The 18,706-nt window shown below is 46.6% G+C and overlaps 1 pseudogene; it reads left to right on the top strand.

Annotated features, from left to right (window-relative positions):
- Window positions 1-12,883, top strand: part of LOC119353012 — a 126,460-nt pseudogene extending 113,577 nt beyond the window's left edge.
- Window positions 12,884-18,706: the final 5,823 nt, after the last annotated feature.

Here is an 18,706-nt window from a genome sequence, read left to right as displayed (position 1 = left end):
AACTTAGGCGAGTACTTGGACTGCAGCTAAGCCTCCGAGTGAGAGGTTTGCTCTTCACTCGGTAGGATTTTGAAAACTTAGGCGAGCACTGGGCTGCAGCTAAGCCCCCGAGTGAGAGGTTTGCTCTCCACTTGGAAGGATTTTGATAACTTAGGCGAGTACTTGGACTGCAGCTAAGCCTCCGAGTGGAAGTCTGGCTTACCACTCGATAGGATTTTTATAACTTAGGCGAGTACTTGGACTGCAGCTAAGCCTCCGAGTGGAAGTCTGGCTTACCACTCGGTAGGATTTTTATAACTTAGGCGAGTACTTGGACTGCAGCTAAGCCTCCGAGTGGAAGTCTGGCTTACCACTCGGTAGGATTTTTATAACTTAGGCGAGTACTTGGACTGCAGCTAAGCCTCCGAGTGGAAGTCTGGCTTACCACTCGGTAGGATTTTCATTTAATCTTAGGCGAAACGGATTCGCAGCTAAGCCTCCGAGTGGGAGTCCGGCTCACCACTCGGTAGGATTTTTACAAACTTAGGCGAAACGGATTCACGGCTAAGTCACCCACTGAGGGAAAATTTTATTGGACAAAATAAAAAGTGACAAAAATTATGGAGGAACTATGACACTATTATTTTGAGGTCCATGAACTACAGACGTACTTTATTGCAACTCATCCGAGTGATTAAACTTAAGTGTAAAATGGGCGGAGTAGTTCCGCGTTCCAAGCTCGGGGCTCGTCGATATTATGTTCGACGTTGTAAAGACGGTACGCCCCGTTGTGGAGAACTTTGGTGACGATGAAGGGTCCTTCCCAAGAAGGAGCAAGCTTGTGTTGTTTCTTCTGATCCACTCGGAGAACTAAATCTCCTTCCTGGAAGGCTCGACCCCTCACATTTCTGGCATGGAAACGGCGCAAATCTTGTTGGTAGATGGTCGACCGGATCAGAGCCATCTCCCTTTCTTCCTCTAAAAGGTCGACTGCGTCCTGCCGCGCTTGTTCAGCTTCTGCTTCGTTGTAGATTTCAAATCGAGGAGCATTGTGGAGCAGATCACTCGGCAAGACTGCTTCAGCTCCGTAGACCAAGAAGAATGGAGTTCTTCCGGTCGACCGATTAGGTGTGGTCCACAGTCCCCAAAGCACCGAGGGAAGTTCGTCGACCCAAGCTCCAGCTGCATGCTTGAGATCACGCATCAGTCGGGGTTTCAATCCCTTGAGAATCAGGCCATTGGCTCGCTCTGCTTGTCCATTCGACTGCGGATGGGCGACTGAAGCGTAGTCGACTCGTGTTCCTTGAGAGTTGCAGAAATCCCTGAATTCCTCCGAGTCGAAGTTCGACCCATTATCCGTAATGATGCTGTGCGGGACTCCATATCTGAATATCAGTTCCCTGATGAACCTAACAGCAGCACCGGCGTCAAGGTTCCTGATTGGTTTAGCCTCAATCCACTTGGTGAACTTGTCGACTGCTACCGGTACATGCGTGAAGCCACTTCGACCTGTTCTCAAAGGACCAACCATGTCCAACCCCCATACTGCGAAAGGCCAGACGAGTGGAATGGTCTTCAGAGCTGATGCAGGTTTGTGTGACATATTCGAGTAGAACTGACATCCTTCGCACTTATCCACTATTTCCTTTGCCATCTCATTCGCCTTTGGCCAGTAAAATCCGGCTCGGTATGCTTTGGCCACGATGGTCCGAGAGGACGCATGATGACCACAGGTCCCCGAGTGGATATCATTAAGGATGATTCGACCTTCTTCTGGTGTTATGCACTTCTGACCAACTCCAGTCGCGCTTTCTCTGTATAACTGCCCTTTGATTACGGTAAAAGCTTTAGATCGACGGACGATCTGTCGAGCCTCTTCCTCATCCTCCGGGAGCTCTTTTCTCAGGATATACGCGATATATGGAACTGTCCCGTCGGGAATGACCACCAAGACCTCCATGACCAAGTCGACCACTGCTGGGACTTCAACCTCAGTCGGATCTGTGGCACTCTTGGGCTGTGGAGCTTCTTCGGTGAAAGGATCTTCTTTGACTGACGGAGTGTGTATATGCTCCAAGAACACACCACTCGGAATGGCTTCTCTCTTGGAACCTATCTTTGCTAGATCATCAGCTGCTTGATTTTTCAGTCGGGGTATATGATGGAGCTCCAACCCCTCGAACTTCTTTTCCAGCTTCCTCACTACACTGCAGTATCCAGTCATGGCTGGGCTTCTCACGTCCCACTCCTTCATCACTTGGTTGACCACTAAATCTGAATCGCCATAGACCATCAGGCGACGGACGCCGAGTGAAATGGCCATGCGCAATCCGTACAAGAGGGCCTCATACTCTGCCTCATTGTTGGAGGAATCAAAGTGAATCTGGAGCACATATCTAAGCTTATCTCCTCTGGGGGAAACCAAGACAACCCCAGCACCGGAACCATTCAACATCTTAGAGCCATCAAAGAACATGGTCCAATGCTCCGAGTGAACTTCAGTCGGCTGCTGCTGTTCAATCCACTCGGCGAGGAAATCTGCTATGGCCTGGGACTTAATGGCTTTCTTTGCCTCAAACTTGATATCAAGGGGAAGAAGTTCAATCGCCCATTTCGCCACTCGACCAGTTGCATCTCTGTTGTGCAAAATCTCTGATAGTGGAGCGTCGCTGACGACTGTGATGGAATGATCAGAGAAATAATGAGCAACCTTCTTTGTGGTCATGTATATTCCATACACAAGCTTCTGATAATGAGGATATCTCTGCTTGGATGGAGTCAAGACTTCAGACAAATAATACACTGGGCGCTGAACATTGAGAGCTTTTCCTTCTTCTTCCCGCTCGACCGTAAGCACAGTACTGACGACTTGTCCTGTGGCTGCGATATAAAGCAACAGAGGCTCTTTGCTGATTGGGGCAGCAAGCACCGGCTGGGTGGAGAGCAGAGCTTTTAGCTCGGCAAACGCTGCATCAACTTCTGGAGTCCACTCGAACTTGTCTGCCTTCTTCATCAGTCGGTAAAGAGGCAATGCCTTTTCACCGAGTCGTGAGATGAACCGACTTAATGCGGCCAAGCATCCATTAAGCTTCTGGACATCGTGCACTCGCACAGGGCGTTTCATTCGGAGAATAGTGCCGATCTTCTCTGGATTAGCGTCGATCCCTCGCTCGGAAACGAGAAAACCGAGTAACTTGCCACCAGGAACTCCGAATGTGCACTTTGATGGATTGAGCTTGATATCATACCTTCTGAGGTTGGCAAATGTTTCGGCGAGGTCAGCGAGCAGGTCGGAACCTTTTTGTGACTTGACGACGATATCATCCATATACGCTTCCACATTCCGACTGATTTGAGTGAGTAGACACTTCTGAATCATTCGCATAAATGTGGCTCCGGCATTCTTGAGGCCGAATGGCATGGTGATATAGCAGAAGCACCCGAATGGAGTTTTTACCTCGTCGGGTCCGTACAGACGGATCTGGTGGTACCCGGAGTAGGCGTCTAGAAAAGGCAGTCTCTCGCATCCCGTGGTTGAGTCAACAATTTGATCTATGCGAGGGAGAGGAAAATGATCTTTCGGGCAGGCCCGGTTGATGTGCTTGAAATCAATGCACATTTAGGAGCGATTTGTCCTTCTTAGGAACCATGACGACATTAGCGAGCCACTCGGAGTGGTATATCTCTCGGATAAATCCTGCCGCCAACAGTCGAGCCACTTCCTCACCAATGGCTTTTCTCTTCTGGACGGCGGACCGCCGAAGATGCTCTTTTACTGGTTTTGCAGATGAGTCGACTCTTAGGCGATGCTCAGCCAGTCCCCTGGGAACACCTGGCATGTCAGCGGGCTTCCATGCAAAAATGTCCCAGTTCTCACGGAGGAACTGGATGAGCGCTTCTTCCTATTTCAGGTCGAGTGTTGTGGAGATGTGGGTCGGAGCCGCATCGGGGTCGGTCGGGTGAATGTGAACAGGCTTCGTCTCACCGGACGACTGAAATGCAGATTCTGTGGCGGGTTTCTTGGATCGCAGCAAGTCACTCGGATCTGCGTTCTGCTTGTATTCTTCGAACTCGACCGCTGTTACTTGGGAATCAGCAATCTTTGAGCCCTTCTGAAAGCACTCTTCTACCTTTTTCCGATCACAGGTGACAGTGATCACTCCTTTGGGGCCGGGCATCTTCAATTTGAGGTACACGTAACATGGTCGAGCCATGAACCGTGCATAAGCTGGTCTCCCCAAAATGGCATGATATGCACTCTGAAAATCCACGACCTCAAACGTCAACTTCTCTTTGCGAAAATGTTTCGAATCACCGAACACCATGTCCACAGCTATTTGGCCGAGTGACTCGGCTTTCTTCCCTGGTATAACTCCATGAAAGCTCATGTTACTGGTGCTCAGTCGGGACATCGGAATGCCCATTCCTTTCAGTGTGTCTGCATATAACAAATTCAGCCCACTACCACCGTCCATCAGCACTTTTGTCAGTCGAGTGCCTTCGACAACTGGATCGACCACCAAAGCTTGCCTCCCAGGGGTGGCAATATGAGTCGGGTGATCAGATTGGTCGAATGTGATGGGTGTTTGGGACCATCTCAGATAATTTGCTTTTGCTGGGGCAACCATGTTCACCTCACGGTTAATAACTTTCAATCGACTCTTGCTTTCCACATCTGCAAAGATCATCAGAGTGGAGTTGATATGCGGATATCCTTCCTCACTGTCCTCCTTGTCTTCGGCCTTGTTCGACTCCTTCTCCTTGTCTTTAGACTGTTTTCCCTGAAACTGCTAGATCAGGAGTCGACATTGGCGAGTGGTATGCTTCGGGTAGATGATATTCCCCTCTTCGTCTTTCTTCGTGTGGATGTGACACGGCATATCCATCACGTCGTTCCCTTCCTTATCCTTTACCTTCTTAGGGTTCCAGGATCCTTTTGGTTTCCCTTTAAACTTTCCCTGAGTCACGGCCAGAGCCTCTCCAGGAGCTGCCGGTTCAGCCTCCCGCTTCTGTTTCCAACTGGTGTTTCCCTTTTCTGACTGACTCGGCTTGTGCTTGCCGCTTCGGAGTCGGTCTTCTTCTTCGTCGTTGGCGTACTTGGTAGCAATCTCCATCATCCGACTCAAGGTCATGTCACCGGTTCGACCAAATTTCAAACTCAATTCTCTGTTCTTGACACCATCCTTAAAGGCGCAGACTGCCTGATGATCAGACACATTCTCCACAGTATGGTGCAAAGTGATCCATCTCTGAATATACTCCCTGAGAGTCTCATTGGTCTTCTGCACGCAGACTTGCAGCTCCGTCAATCCAGCCGGTCGCTTGCAAGTTCCTTCAAACATTCTGATGAACACTCGGGACAGATCTTCCCAAGTGTAAATGCTGCTAGGAGGCAATTGAGTTAACCATGCCCTGGCAGAACCTTCCAGCATGAGGGGCAAATGCTTCATGGCCACCTCGTCGTTCCCACCACCAATCTGAACCGCCACTCGGTAGTCCTCAAGCCAAGTTTCAGGCTTAGACTCACCAGTGAACTTGCTGACTCCTGTTGCCAACCTGAAATTGGGAGGGATCACTGCGGCTCTGATAGCTCTGCTGAAACATTCAGGACCAGAAACATGCACTCGACTTCTTGTGGGCGCATCTCTGTCGAGTCCACCTCGATGGGCTCTGTTCCGGTCGACCAAGCCTTGCACGATAATGGATCGCGCGTTGAAGCCTGGTTCTCTGGGGTCGAGTGGAACTCTTCGCCCTGCACTGAACTGACGTCTGTCATCTTGCTGCCGAGGAGCGTAAGACCCACCCCTCGGAGGGGAATTGGGCACTCGACGCCTATCATCTCGGTCGTGTCGGTCCCCATATTGGTCTCGCCGATTCTCACGCCCTTCACGCCGCGGAGGCGATCTGGGGCTGTGAGCTGACTGGACCGTATTCGCAGCGACGGATCGACTGTGAATTCCGTTGCGCGACTGCGACACGGCCGAATTCTGATCGCCTGCTGCCCGGAGCAGATCCCTGATCTGCATCAAGCCTCTGCCAGCTTCCGACTGAGAGGGCTGGATGGACTCTGCAATACGGGTCGCAGCTGCTAAATTCTGGACTGGGGTTCGATATACCTGAGTCGGCGGAAAGAGTTGACGTCGACTGGTGTCGGGAACTCGTTGCCGCGCGCACTCGTCGAGTGCTCGCTGAAGATTCTCCAATCGAGTGCGTTCGGCCAAATTGGCTAAACGTGCCTCCTCCAGGGCGCGAGCCTCGGGGGTTTCTCCTGCGATGGGAGTACGCAGGACATCCATGTTCCTGCGGCGAAGTTCCTCTCTTTGCAGAGAGTCGAGTGGCTCGGGCTGGTACTCTTCATGGTCTCGCGCGGGGTCGCCTCCGTCGCCTGTCCCACCATCACGGGTGAAGCCAGGGGGACTGCGGGGCCCATCGACCATCACGATTTCCGCCGCTGGATCACTGCTATCGCACTCGGATGCAGTCTCTACGGAGCCAGTCGACAGATCGAACAGGCCGTAGAGAGATTCGTCAGGCTCGATTGCCGCAACTTGGGTGGTGGCCGTCTGGCGAGCCACCGCGTGCCTCACCCACCGCTGAAGCCTCGACCGGCCTGAGCGCTTGCGCTGGCGGGAGACCGGGAGGGTGGCCGATGGGGGAGTCGACCGATACGGGGTCGACGGTTGCCGCAGCACAACGCCGCGGACACATGCACGAAAATGCGTCGCACCGCGGACGGGGAGCGCATCGACGTCGAGTGGAGCCTCCTGGAGCCAGGCGGAGTCGTCGGCGACGAAGGTGAGAGCACCGAGACGGATCTCTCGACCCTCAACCAAAACTCCAGCAGCCACCATGATGAAAGTACTCGGAAGAATCGCAACTTCTCCACAAAATCGCTAAGACACCCGCCCCACGGTGGGCGCCAACTGTCGTGGTTCTAAGTCTGACAGTAGAGTGGGGGGTAGGTATGGAGAGGCAAGGTCCTAGCTATGGAGAGGTTGTAAACACAAGAGATGTACGAGTTCAGGCCCTTCTCGGAGGAAGTAAAAGCCCTACGTCTCGGAGCCCGGAGGCGGTCGAGTGGATTATGTGTATATGGATTACAAGGTGCCGAGCCCTTCTGCCTGTGGAGGGGGGTGGCTTATATAGAGTGCGCCAGGACCCCAGCCAGCCCACATAATGAAGGGGTTAAGGTGTATTAAGTCCGGGGCGTTACAGGTAATGCCCCACATAAAGTGTCTTTACTATCATAAAGTCTACTTAATTACAGGCCGTTGCAGTGCAGAGTGCCTCTTGACCTTCTGGTGGTCGAGTGAGTCTTCGTAGTCGAGTCCTTCAAGTCAGTCGAGTGAGTCTCTCGTAGGTCGACTGGAAGGTGATCTCTTCTAAGGGTGTCCTCGGGCAGGGTACTTAGATCAGGTCTGTGACCCTACCCTAGGTACGTGACTCCATCAATACGCACTCTCACCCTTCCACCATTGCTAGCCTCTCTAGTACCGTGCAACTTTCGTCGGTACCATAAACCCACCATATACCTTCCTCAAAACAGCCACCGTACCTACCTATCATGGCATTTCCATAGCCATTTCGAGATATGTTGCCATGCAACTTCCACCATCATCATATACATGACTTGAGCATTCATTGTCATATTTCTTTGCATGATCGTAAGATAGCTAGCATGATGTTTTCATGGCTTGTCCGTTTTTTGATGTCATTGCTACGCTAGATCATTGCACATCCCGGTACACCGCCGGAGGCATTCATATAGAGTCATATCTTTTTCTAGTATCGAGTTGTAATATTGAGCTGTAAGTAAATAAAAGTGTGATGATCATCATTATTAGAGGATTGCCCCAGAGAGGAAAGGATGATGGAGACTATGATTCCCCCACAAGTCGGGATGAGACTCTGGACGAACAAAAGAAAAAAAAAGAAAAAAAGAGAAAGGCCAAAAAACAAAAAGAGAAGGCCCAAAAAAATAAAAATAAAATGAGAGAAAAAGAGAGAAGGGGCAATGTTACTATCCTTTTACCACACTTGTGCTTCAAAGTAGCACCATGTTCTTCATATGGAGAGTCTCTTGAGTTATCACTTTCATATACTAGTGGGAATTTTCATTATAGAACTTGGCTTGTATATTCTGATGATGGGCTTCCTCAAATGCCCGAGGTCTTCATGAGCAAGCAAGTTGGATGCACACCTACTTAGTTTTCAGTCTGAGCTTTCATACACTTATAGCTCTTAGTGCATCCGTTGCATGGCAATCCCTACTCACTCACATTGATATCTATTGATGGGCATCTCCATAGCCCGTTGATATGCCTAGTTGATGTGAGACTATCTTCTCCTTTTTGTCTTCTCCACAACCACCATTCTATTCCACCTATAGTGCTATGTCCATGGCTCACACTCATGTATTACGTGAAAGTTGAAAAGGTTTGAGAACGTCAAAAGTATGAAACAATTGCTTGGCTTGTCATCGGGGTTGTGCATGATGTGAATATTTTGTGTGGTGAAGATGGAGCATAGCTAGACTATATGATTTTGTAGGGATAACTTTCTTTGGCCATGATTTTTTGAAAAGACATGATTGCTTTATTAGTAGGCTTGAAGTATTATTGTTTTTATGACAAATGATAGACTATTGCTTTGAATAACTCGTATCTTAATATTCATGCCATGATTAGATATGTGATCAAGATTATGCTAGGTAGCATTCCACATCAAAAATTATCTTTTTTATCATTTACCTACTCGAGGAAGAGCAGGAATTAAGCTTGGGGATATTGATATGTCTCCGTCGTATCTATAATTTTTGATTGTTCCATGCCAATATTCTACAACTTTCATATACTTTTGGCAACTTTTTATACTATTTTTGGGACTAACATATTGATCCAGTGCCCAGTGCCAGTTCCTGTTTGTTGCATGTTTTTTGTTTCGCAGAAAATCCATATCAAATGGAGTCCAAACGGGATAAAAACGGATGGAGATTTTTTTTGGAATATATGTGATTTTTGGGAAGTGAAATCAACGCGAGACGATGCTCGAGGGGCCCACGAGGCAGGGGGGGGCGCCCCTGACCCTCGTGGCCACCCCGTAAGGCGGTTGGTGCCCTTCTTTCACCGCAAGAAAGCTAATATCCGGATAGAGACCGTGTTAAAATTTCAGCCCAATTGGAGTTACGGATCTTCGGGAATATAAGAAACGGTGAAAGGGAAGAATATGAGAATGCAGAAACAGAGAGACAAAGAGACAGATCTAATCTCGGAGGGGCTCTCGCCCCTCCCACGCCATGGAGACCAAGGACCAGAGGGGAAACCCTTCTCCCATCTAGGGAGGATGTCAAGGAAGAAGAAGAAGGAGGGGGGCTCTCTCCCCCTCGCTTCCGGTGGCACCGGAGTGCCACCGGGGGCCATCATCATCACCGCAATCTTCACCAACTCTTCCCCCCTCTATGCAGCGGTGTAACCTCTCTCTTACCTGCTGTAATCTCTACTTAAACATGGTGCTCAACGCAATATATTATTTCCCAATGATGTATGGCTATCCTATGATGTTTGAGTAGATTCATTTTGTCCTATTGGTTATTTGATGATCGTGATTGGTTTGAGTTGCATGTTTTATTATTGGTCCTGTCCTATGGTGCTCTCCGTGTCGCGCAAGCATGAGGGATTCCCATTGTAGGGTGTTTCAATACGTTTCTGATTCTCTTATAGTGGGTTGCGTGAGTGACTGAAACACAAACCCGAGTAAGGGGGTTGTTGCGTATGGGATAAAGAGGACTTGATGCTTTAATGATATGGTTGGGCTTTACCTTAATGATCTTTAGTAGTTGCGGGTGCTTGCTAGAGTTCCAATCATAAGTGCATATGATCCAAGTAGAGGAAGTATGTTAGCTTATGCCTCTCCCTCATATAAAATTGCAATAATGATTACCGGTCTAGTTATCGATTGCCTAGGGACAAGTAACTTGCTCATAACAAAAAGCTCTCTACTAAAACTAATTTAGTTGTGTCTTTATCTAAACAGCCCCTACCTTTTATTTACATGCTCTTTATTACCTTGCAAACCTATCCAAAAACACCTACAAAGTACTTCTAGTTTCATACTTGTTCTAGGTAAAGCGAACGTCAAGCGTGCGTAGAGTTGTATCGGTGGTTGATAGAACTTGAGGGAATATTTGTTCCGCCTTTAGCTCCTCATTGGGTTCGACACTCTTACTTATCGAAAACTGTTGCGATCCCCTATACTTGTGGGTTATCATGAATACATTAACTCCTCAAACTACGGTCATCACCAGGAGTGGTCCCGGCTATTGTCACTCCGGGGTTGCTGGATCATAACACGTAGTAGGTGACTATAACTTGCAAGATCGAATCTAGAACATGGATATAATGGTGATAACATAAATGGTCCAGATCTAAAATCATGGCACCCAAGCCCAAAGTGACAAGCATTAAGCATGGAAAATTCATAGCAACATCAATCTAAGAACATAGTGGATACTAGGGATCAAGCCCTAACAAAACTAACTCGATTACATGATGAATCTCATCCAACTCCTCACCGACCAGCGAGCCTACGAAGGAATTACTCACTCCCGGTGGGGAGCATCATGGAATTGGCGATGGAGATGGGTTGGTGATGACGAAGAACGAAGATCCCCCTCTCCGGAGCCCCAAATGGACTCCAGATCTGGCCTCCCAATGAAGAACAGGAGGTGATGGCGGCTCCGCCTCGTGGATCGTGATAATTCTTTGTCCCTGATTTTTTCTGGAAAATAGGATTTTATAGTGTCGGTTTCAGGGTCTGCGGGGCCACCAGGTGGGGACAACCCACCTCGGCGCGCCCTGGTGGGTTGTGCCCACCCAGGTGCCCCCTTCGGTAGGTCTTGGCTCCAAAAATTCTTATATATTATATAAAAATTCCTCGCAAAGTTTCGTTCCAATCCGAGAACTTTTATTTCTGCACAAAAACAACACCATGGTAGTTCTGCTGAAAACAGCGTAAGTCCGGGGTTAGTTTCATTCAAATCATGCAAATTAGAGTTCGAAACAAGAGGAAAAGCATTAGGAAAAGTAGATGCATTGGAGACGTATCAACTCCCCCAAGCTTAAACCTTTGCTTGTCCTCAAGCAATTCAGTTGATAAACTGAAAGTGAAAAAGAAAATTGGCATGGTGTCATGTCATGGTACTACCATGCTGTGGTAAAAAATTTGAGAGAATAGGAACAAGTTTTGGTATAAGTTTCTTGCAAACCGGAGCTTCTCTCAAGAAGGCTCGTGGTTCTGAGAGAGAACGTGTCACCTTTGTGTTCATAATTCAAATTTGAAATACAAGCACATGCTCCAGTGCACCAAAGCTGGTTGAAAAATCACATGTGTGTCCTCGGGTAAATTTCTAGGTCCCATGCAAGCTATGAACCACATTCTGTGCTGCCAATCGGCGTGGCGACTCTGGCTAATCATGTCAGGTTTATGCCTCTGCCTAAGCTCAAAGTCCTTGCGAGCAGTGCGGTACGTAAGCTCCCTGAATTTGATTGCAGCACAATGCCGCGGATTAATTTGATTCTATCGATTAGTAGGATGTGTTACTTATTCTGTCAATGATTCATTTGTGCTAGGTGTTCCACACCCCATTCATGAGGAAGATATGGACATGGATAGGACTGGTTGCTGCAATGAGGAAGAATTTCTACTCCTGCCTTGCAGCTGCTTACAGTTGCGTTGTAGTGCCTGGAGGCATACAAGAGATTCTTCATACAGATCATGATTCCGAGGTTTGTGCTTATGACACGTCGATGACATCCTTTCTTGTATCATTCATTGATGAGGAGCATTGACTATCTGAGTTAAAATAACCTTATACTCACTCTTCCTAAGTTAAGTTCGTCCAACCCTTGCATGTTTTGCAGGTTGCTTTCCTTAATTCAAGAAAACGGTTTGTCAAGATAGATATGCATGTTGGCTGCCCTTTAGTCCTTGTTGTCTACTTCAGACAGGTAAAAAAGCAACATTTGGTTGCTTTAACTGTAAAATGTTGAAAGCAACTTGAAGGAAATTGAGTTTCCCAAACGTGAAAACATATGCCACTCACACAAGGAAGCTATGGAATATGTTAGGGTCATGTCCCTGCAAAGTCAACTGTGTTCTTCATTTCTTATTGTTGAATACATTCCTAAAGAACTACCAATGCTGATTATCTGTTGTTATCATCTGGTCAGAACAAAGCTTACAGATGGTGGAGGCCAGGAGGCAAATTGTTTGTGAACATTGCTATAGCACTTAAATTTACTCCTATTATCTTCTAGGGAAGATATGGGTAACTCCCTACGTGTCAATATATTTATTTTTGAATTTGTGATATTGATTTGGATGGATTTTCATCATCTACCGGCACATCTGAATGCAGGACACCGGTCGCTTTCTCGACACCTATGCATCTGGTTGTTGGTAGACCCATTGAGCTGAAGAAAAATCCTCTACCTACCATTGATGAGGTGAAAACCCATAATCATGCAATTGCTACCAGTAATTTTTTTGCCAATCCATTGAAGATCGAGTAGAGCAAAATAAATTACTTCTAGGGCTATCTTAGAGTTCATCTCTGCACATTTCGCCTCTTTAGACAGAAGGTCACTTCTTCCACTGAAATCAACCCTTGCAGTAAACAGAAGTGTTAAAAGGATTTCACATCCTTCAAGTTGGAACAATAGTAGTATTACTTCTTTTACTATCTCGTTACCATTGCTCTGTTCGTTTACAACCGTCTAAAAGCAAGTTTCCCCGTTGTCGACAGATAAATGAAGTGCATGGACAATTCGTGGGCGCCTTGCAAGAACTATTTGAGAAATACAAGATGAAAGCCGGATATCCTAGCCTCCATCTGAGAGTCCTGTAACACTTTCTTGTGGAGAACAAAATGCCTTGTAATATCACGGCAATTCAGCGATGCTTACGGCCTGATCGATCACTCTACATGATCGTTAGCATGAAGCTGGAGTTCGTTGAGTTGTTATACTACCATGATGTTGGTACTAGCGCATGTTTCATGATCAATCACATGGCGCCTCTGATGCAACAGAACTGCCACTGCCTGCTGGTAATAAGTATATAAAGCCTTGTACTGTTGTACAAGTCGATCCTTCAGAGGGGATATTGGTTCGTTCTTTGCTTTTAGGTTTGGATGACTGCTAATCTGATTCTACAAGATATGAGTTACACGCACTAGTCGATTGTGTGAACATATCCATAGAATATGTCAATTTCAGTTATTAACATTGACGAAGATCATCATCAACAACTCCGCATCACATGGCAACTCCAGGACACCAAGACATCGTTCCCTGCCTAATTAATTTCTTTCTTGTTCCCGGAGTTCTTGCTTAGCATAAATATTCCCAATCAGCCAGCGGACATGGCGGCTGGTGGTGCTCTGGGCACGCAAGGTTAGCTCGGTCCTCCAGGTCAAGACACTGCGGCACAACTACGTCAGCCTGGCTGCACTACAACAAGCAAGAATTCTTAGTTGATGAGGCGCTAGCATTCCGGTTTCACCCCCATCGAGCAAGCAATGATGACGGCGACTGTCGGCTCGGCGGAGGGTGTTGGGATGGACATCAAGGCGTATGAATTCATCGCAAAGTTCTACGTGTGGATGAACTACAGCGATAATTCTAGAGCTGCAAGACATGGACATGATGAAGAAAAGTATCTGATAGATATAGTGTTAAGATTGCTTGCTCATTTGCTAAATTTGTTTCACTTTTTGATGAAAAAAAGCATTGCATGTAATGTATCAGCTGTACATCCATGTATGTTATCAATCAGAGCTAAAATTCAATGGAAAGGGCACCATCCTACCTGGCACCGCTCAAACTTCCTCTTAGGCGGCTCAACCAGGTGGTGCCCCGACCACTAGTTTGGCATAAACATGCCCATCACTAGCACGACATAGAAACATATGGGGGGTTAAAGTCGCCGGCCTTGTTGGCAGAGGTGGTCTTTCCCTTCTTGGCATTGCCACCCACTTCCTTGTCCTTCTTCTTCTCATGGGCACCCTCTCCCGCCTTGACAAAGGCTTCATTAAGCTAAAGAGGTTGCTTGGCCTTGTTCTTCTTCTTCTTATTCTTCTTTGACTTGGGTACAAACCCAAGTCCTTCCTTTCCCACAACTTCCTGTTGATTGCTCAAAAGGTCATTTAGGTACTTCTCGCCTTCTATGCAAGTCACAAGGCCCTTCTCAAGTCATTCTTTCAACTTGGCATTCTCCTCCATAAGATGCACATGCTCACAACAAGGGTTAGTAGGATGGGTGTTATCAATTAAAACAAAAGGAGGGCACATGGAAATCACCTTGGTTAGCTTACCTTGGAGTTGATCATGAGACTCCTTGAGAGAGCCATGAACATCCTTCGAGACCGTGTGAGCCTTTTCAAGTGTGTCAAACTCTTCCTTGAGTCTATCATGGCCAACCCCAAGAGCAACCTTCTCATATTTAAGCACACGAGTAAGCACTATAGCATGATCAAGATCCTTTTGTAATTTAGAAAGGTCAATGTTGTGTGACTCCTCAAAAGCCAAACGAAGACCTCGCTCTTCCTTAAGAGCAGTGGAGAGATCTGCTATCTCATCGGCATAGTCATGACTATGCCCGTCTAACTTAGAGACGGTATCCTCATGAGACTCAATGACATAATTGACCTCACCGAGTTGTTCAAGACAGCAACAAAGTGCTTCTTTGTCTCACCTCTTATCTTACTCAAGAACTTATCAATTTCGTACTCATCCACCTTAACCTCTGATGTCTACTACTCAACTTTATTCTTGTAGACACGTCTTGGGCCTCCAAGTGCAGAGTTCTGTGGGACAGTAGCAATTTTCCCTCAAGTGGATGACCTAAAGTTTATCAATCCGTGGGAGGTGTAGGATGAAGATGGTCTTTCTCAAACAACCCTACAACCAAATAATAAAAAGTCTCTTTTCTCCTCAACACACCAAATACAATGGTAATTTGTATAGGTGCACTAGTTCGGTGAAGAGATGGTGATAAAAGTGTAATATTGATGGTAGAAATATATTTTTATAATCTGAGTAAATAAAAACAGCAAGGTAGCAAATAGTAAACGGTCACAAAAACGGTATTGCAATGCTTGAAAATGAGGGCTAGGGTCCATACTTCCGCTAGTGCAATCTCTCAACAATGCTAATATAATTGGATCATATAACCATCCCTTAACGTGCGATGAAGAATCACTCCAATGTTCCTATATAGCGGAGAACATAAGAAGAAATTGTTTGTAGCTATTCTTTTCGATCGATCTATCCATGTAACGCCCTCGATGTGGCTATATCTCCCACGTGTCGAAGCACGACTTAGAGGCATAACCGCATTGAAAGCAATGTCGCAAGTGAGGTAATCTTCACACAACCCATGTAATACATAAGGGAAAGAGATACATAGTTGGCTTACAATCGCCACTTCACACAATACATGAATAAAGCATTACATCATCCAGATACAATCAAGGTCCGACTACGGAACCAAAATGAAAGAAGACTACCCCAAATGCTACACAGATCCCCGATCGACCCCAACTGGGCTCCACTACTGATCAACTAGAACGAAACAACATAAAGGACAAGATCTTCATCGAGCTCCTCCATGAGCTTGGTTGCGTCACCTGTACGGTTTCATCGACACCTGCAAACTGGTTTTGGAAGTATCTGTGAGTCACGGGGACTCAGCAATCTCACACCCTCACGATCAAGACTATTTAAGCTTATGGGTAAGGTAAAGGTATGAGGTGGAGCTGCAACAAGCGAATAGCATATTTGGTGGCTAACATACGCAAATGAGAGCGAGAAGAGAAGGCAAAAGCACGGTCGAACAACTATGATCAAGAAGTGATCCTAGAACAACCTGCGTCAAGCATAACTCCAACACCGTGTTCACTTCCCGGACCCCGCCGAGAAGAGACCATCATGGTAACACACGCGGTTGATGTATTTTAATCAAGGTCAACTTCAGGTTGCCTACAACCAGACATTAACAAATTCCCATCTGCCCATAACCGCGGGCACGGCTTTCGAAAGTTCAAATCCCTGCAGGGGTGTCCCAACTTAGCCCATCACAAGCTCTCACGGTCAACGAAGGATATTCCTTCTCCCAAGACATTCTGATCAGACTCGGCATCCAGCTTACAAGACATCCTCGACAATGGTAAAACAAGTCCAGCAACACCGCCCGAATGTGCCGACAAATCCCGATAGGAGCTGCACATATCTCGTTCTCAGGGCACACTCAGATGAGACTAGCTACGAGTAAAACCAACACTCAAGTTTCCCCGAGGTGGCCCCGCAGGCAGCTCAGTTTGGACCAACACTCAGAGGAGCACTGGCCCAGGGGGGGTTAAAATAAAGATGACCCTTGGGTCTGCAGAACCCAAGGGAAAGAAAAGGCTAGGTGGAGAATGGTAAAACCAAGGTTGGGCATTGTTGGAGGAGTTTTATTCAAGGCGAACTGTCAAGGGGTTCCCATTATAACCCAACCGCGTAAGGAACGCAAAATCCGGGAACATAACACCGATATGACGGAAACCAGGGCGGCAAGAGTGGAACAAAACACCAGGCATAAGGCCGAGCCTTCCACCCTTTACCAAGTATATAGATGCATTAATTAAATAAGAGATATTGTGATATCCGAACAAGTAAACATGTTCCAACAAGGAACAACATCTCCATGTTCCAACAAGGAACAAACTTCAATCTTCACCTGCAACTAACAATGCTATAAGAGGGGCTGAGCAAAGCGGTAACATAGCCAAACAACGGTTTACTAGTACAAGGTGGGTTAGCGGCTTGGTTTAACAATATGGGAGGCATGATAAGCAAGTGGTAGGTATCGCAGCATAGGCATAGCAAAAGAGCGAGCAACTAGCAAGCAAAGATAGAAGTAATTTCGAGGGTATGGTTATCTTGCCTGAAATCCCGCAAGGAAGAAGAATGAGTCCATGAAGAAGGCAAACGGACGTAGACGAATGGGTCCTCACAAACGCGACGTTACCGGAACCAACCCGAAGGAGCAAACACCGGAAAGAAGCACACAACATAGTAAACAAACAACACATGAACATGGTATAATATGCGGGATGCCGTATGTGATGCATATGCAAGATTTGGAAAGGAATGATTGAACCTGGCATCAACTTGGAAATACAAGAGTGCCACTGGAAAGGTGAGATTATTTCGGTTGAAATCGATATAAAGATCACCGGAATCTGATGCAAGGTTTGAAAATGGCAAGCAAAACAAATATGGCATCGGTCTGCGATAAACAGCAAGTAGCCATCTAAATGCATCAAGATAAATAAGCTACAGCACTAAAACATGGCAACAAAATACAAGGCAGGAATCCAATCAAGATGCTTGACAAAGATGAATACTGAGCTACGGCTAATTCACTCAATAACAAGTTCAAACAAGCATGGCAAAAGTGCAAATGATAACAGGTTTCGGACTTAGTGAAATTAACACAAGTCTGGAATTTGTCATCAGGAAGCACACTTTAGAGCATGAAAAGTACATGCTATAGGAACTAAACATGGGAAAGCAAGGCATGGCACGAAGCTACTCAAAGCACTTAACAAAAGTCCCTTAGTGACGTTGAGCCAAAAGGGATCAGAAAATACAATTGCAAGCATGTGAACATGGCAAAAACATAAACAGATTCAGACTTAGTGAAAAACTGGAGCATGCAAATCAGTTAACGAGTAGGCATGTTTACGAGCTCGATGCACTCACTACAAAGCATGGCATGACAAACTGAGCATACACCCATCAAGAAGACATGGCATAGAAGCTAGAAATGGCAAGAACAACAACATAACATGCACGGATCAATAGTAACGACCTCGGCAAAATCGCTAATCATGTCAACGATCTGCCAGGAACATTTTATAGCAAAAGTAGAGCTCGATTGACCCCAGCTAGGCTGCTCCATAAATGCAAAAAAGACATGGATGGATAGAGCACCACAATGTTAACAAAACATCCTTACTGATCATCCTCAAAAGAGGCATGGATCACTAGGAAACAACATGAACATATGGTATACCGACAAAAACAGAACAAGGACTGTGAAAAACTAAGTCCCTGAAATCAGCATTACCGATTACGCTACTTTGCAAGCTTGTGCTAGTCACCACAAATATCACAAAAATACATGGTAAGCACCACTGTAAAGATGGCATGGCATATAACAAAACACATGTAGAGCTCAGGGTCATAGCATGCACACATTAATCATGGCAAAAATGACAAAAGGCTATTTGCTGAAACAGATCTGACAAATTCATCACAAATCCCTCTTCCAACAGCATTTCGAACATCAAGATGAGCTCAAATGAAAATGATAAAATGGGATGAAATAATGTACTCGTCGAGACGAACATTTTGATATGCTACACGCACGAATCGGGGCTACGGATGCAGAGTTATGGCATGATGAATATTGCAAAAAAATAAACTGAGACGGGGCAAAAAGTCAACCTCTCCAGATCTGGATCTAGGGTTTGCACGTGAATCGAGGATGACCGAGATCTCGCTGGAGTTTGGAGAAGATCGCCGGAACAGGGTCGGGGAAGAAGGAGGAGGGGTCGCCGGAGCGGCGGAGCTCGCCGGAGTCCTCCGCGGGGCCGGAGCAGGCGGCTGCGGTGGTTGGCGGC

Source organism: Triticum dicoccoides, chromosome 1A, assembly GCF_002162155.2.
Source record: "Triticum dicoccoides isolate Atlit2015 ecotype Zavitan chromosome 1A, WEW_v2.0, whole genome shotgun sequence".
Lineage (NCBI taxonomy): Eukaryota > Viridiplantae > Streptophyta > Magnoliopsida > Poales > Poaceae > Triticum > Triticum dicoccoides.
Note: the sequence above shows the minus strand (reverse complement) of the source record. Positions and strands in the feature narration are given on the sequence as shown.